This window comes from Oryzias latipes, chromosome 9 (assembly GCF_002234675.1).
Source record: "Oryzias latipes chromosome 9, ASM223467v1".
In the NCBI taxonomy this organism is placed as follows: domain Eukaryota; kingdom Metazoa; phylum Chordata; class Actinopteri; order Beloniformes; family Adrianichthyidae; genus Oryzias; species Oryzias latipes.
In genome coordinates, this window is record NC_019867.2 from 28,525,407 (window position 1) to 28,529,025 (window position 3,619).

A 3,619-nucleotide genomic window follows, 5' to 3' on the forward strand; every position below is an offset into this window, starting at 1 on the left:
CTATCTTGTTTGGCAAAAAGTCAGCTATTTTGGAAATTTTGAGTGCTCTTGAAGTAGTCAGGGGAGCGCCAATGTTTTTCCTCACGGTTGACCATACTCTCTGTGTACAACCCTTGTGCTATCTTAGATGACCCCACCCCTACTTTGACGTGTTCTCCCTACCATGACAAAGGTGGATAAAGGTGGAAAGATTTCATGTAATCCATGGACACCAGTGAAGATCACAAATCATTGAAGAAAAATGGTTCAGAGCACTGTCTAGTGGGTCTAGATGACCCCACTCCCAATGTTAAAGTGCCTAGGATAGCACAAGGGTCACAGAATGTGGGGAGGCTTAACATGGAATGGACTGAGAATAGACCATTAAGAGCCACAACACACAGACAAATACAAGACAGTGAGGCATATTTGAACACTGATTTTTCCACTTTGAAATCATCGAGGGGGTCTGACATTTTCATCTTAGGTGCAGGTCCACTGTGAGAGACAAAAAAGTCTGGAAATCACAATGCATGATTTTTAAAATAATTTATTTGTATGCTACACTGCAAATAAGTATTTGAACACCTGAGAAAATCAATGTTAATATTTGGTACAGCAGCCTTTGTTTGTGATTACACACGTCAAATGTTTCCTGTTGTTTCTCACCAGGTTTGCAAACACTGCAGGAGGGACTTTTGCTCACTCCTTCACACAGATATTCTCTAGATCAACCAGGTATCTAGACTGTCGTTGAGAAACAAGGAGTTTGAGCTCCCTCCAAGGTCTGGAGACTGGCTAGGCCACTCCAGAACCTTGATATGCCTCTTATGGAGCCACTCCTTGGTTCTCCTGGCTGTGAGTGGGTGCCATGAATTAAGTGTGGTCTTTCTTATGGTGAATGAATATAGATTTGTTTTGATTATAGGTCATTGAGTAGGGTAATCAGCTGGTGGGTCACATGTTTGTGGGCGGTGACATTAATTGACTTTAACTCACCTGTGGTTTTTCCCTGTGTAAGATGGAAGGGGGGGGGGGGGGGTGAGCTGGGTTGCCGTATTCTTTGTTGACCGCTTTATATGCTTTATACGCTTTATTCGCTTTTGTGGTTTTTCATGATTCCTCGTTTTTTCTCTTTTTTGATCACAATATAATAAGTGGATTTAATTACCTTCATTTTTCATTATTAAAACTTCAAAATACATACTTTGTTATGCTTTATGGTTTTTTGAGCGTGTCATTCAATACCTGGACCCACCCAGCGTCAGCCACTCAGCGACTGTTTGGTTTTGAACAATTGAAGTCGCTACACTGTGTGCTTCCAGTCATTGTCATGTTGGAAGATCCAACCAAGACCAATCTTTAGGTGAGGGAAGAAAGTTGTTCCCCAAAATCTTGCAAAGCATGGCCCCGGTCATCCTCTCCTTCATACAGTGCAGTCGCCCTGTCCCATGTGCAGAAAAGCACCTCCACAGCATGATGTTACCGCCCTCATGCTTCACAGTAGGGTTATTGTTCTTGGGATGGGATGAGTGCAATTAAGACCAAAAAGTTCTATATTGGTGTCAAAATGACTTTCCCCCATGATCCTCCGGATCATCCAAATGTTCAGTGGTAAACTTGTTACAGACCTGGGCATGTGCTGGTTCAAGCAGGGAAACCATGCATGATTTCAAATGTCTTAGTGTATTACCAGTGACGGTTTTTCATTTGGGCAATGTGGGCAGTTGCCAAGGGCAAAAATAACAAACCAAAAAAAAAAAGAAAAATTGCCATTTTTTTTCCACTCGCAGATTTTCTAGAAATTTTGTTGTTAATAAAATGTTGTGTCATATTGCTGTCATCTCATATTACTGCTGTAATTGTCACGGTGCCTCTGTCAGCTGTCCTCCCCCTCCCCTCTTTGCTTGGCTCCTTATTCGACACAGCTGCGACCACTCACCTCATCACCTACCTGCCTTCAAAAGGAGATCCAGCTCCAGCATTCATTGCCAGTTCGTTGCCCCTGATGGTGCATAGTATGGTCATCAAGTTTATTACTCTCGTACCTAAGCTATTGCCTAAGTCTCGTGCTCTACCTTGTTCCCAGGAATCCATTACCACGAGTGGTCGCCTGAGTCTTCAACTCTCCCGGATCCAAGCTTTAGCACTTCTGCCAGTCACACCACGAGCCTCTGCCGATTCTCGAGTCACGCCACGAGCCACGGTTGTATCCTCCAGTGACTCCACAAGCCACGGACAACAAACCAGCCACGTCACGGGTACTCTTCAGGTTTTCCTGCTACGCCCACAACCACACAGGATCAAGAAAAATAAACTTTCTTACTCACCTGTGTTTCCTTCCGGGTTCCAGCATCTGGGTCTGTTTTGTCTTGCTAGTTATGACAGTAATGACTGTATTTTGCGCTGTCTGTGCAGTATACGCACCCGATCATCTCACTCATCTTGTTTCTGGGTGTTTGAAAGACGGAAAAGTCTATTCAAGGTTGAGGAACATGGGCAAAAGACCAAAGGAAACATCAACGCCCAGTTTAGAAAGAAGAGGAAGAAAAACACTCAAAATATGAAGGAATGCATACACCAAAATTAAAAACTTGCTAAGTGCCAAATAAGACCAAATTTACTGTTTGAGGAGTAAAATTTAGAGCAACATTTGGCTAAAGAAGGTTTGAACTTAATTAGACCAATCTTGTTCATTTGCTCACTGGTGGATTTCATCTAAACTCTGTCATTCTCAAATACAGTCAGTGCTCCAGATGCAAAGTACACAATTGTTTGTCTTTTTTTTTTTTTGTTCAGTTTTGTGACACTTAAGCACAAAAACAAAGAACATGTCCTTTAGTTTCCATAGATGTTCATTCATGAAGTCAGTGAAATTACCACAACTATTAAGTCATAATTCATGTCAGGGTTGTATTCAGCTCAAGAAAAGAAAAATATGAAGATTTTTATCAGACACATCTTTTGCTTCATATTTAATTGTGAATTCAACTATAAAAGTATATTTTATGATTAAAGCAATAAAATAAATCATTCTGTTCTTGTTCGTGTTTGTATGTCTGTAGGCTTTGAGTTATTGAGGGTTAGGGTTATCTCATCAGCTTCTCCTGGAGGTACAAAGAGGAAGCTCAGTAGGGAACAAGTGTGGGACACATCGTCACTAAGCATTCGGCAGGTATCTTGACAGTTTAGTTTTAAAAAACTTCTTAAAACCTATTTCTACTGCCAGTCTTTTGAAGCAGCATGAGACTCTGCTCTGCTGGCGTGTTTTACTGTTTCATTGTTTTGCTTTGCTCTTAACAGAAACAGGAACCACAAAGATGCAAGACTGTCCCCTGGCATAGAGTCAATGATGACTCATTAACAAAAGATGTACTGTCAAAACACACAAGGCCTGTAACACAAGACTATTGCCAAGTTAAACCTGATCAAAAAGCAAAGTTTGTCAAGAATATTATTTGTGTGTCTGGCAGAAATTATTGTGTTTAAAATCATTATGTCTAAAATGGTGTACCGCAAGAATTACTGAGGGATATAAAGCTTCTGAAATATTCTTCTTGCTATATTTTGCAGAATGCAAAAAATTATTTGACCAAATATTGATCCAGTATTATTGTTTAAGATATAAAGTAAATCATAA

The 3,619-nt window shown here is 40.7% G+C and overlaps 1 long non-coding RNA gene across 1 annotated transcript; it reads left to right on the plus strand.

Annotated features, from left to right (window-relative positions):
• Positions 1-220: 220 nt before the first annotated feature.
• Positions 221-3,006, plus strand: LOC111947931. Its single transcript, XR_002873896.1, has 2 exons — positions 221-1,990; positions 2,069-3,006. It is a non-coding gene; the product is annotated as an uncharacterized LOC111947931 (long non-coding RNA).
• Positions 3,007-3,619: the final 613 nt, after the last annotated feature.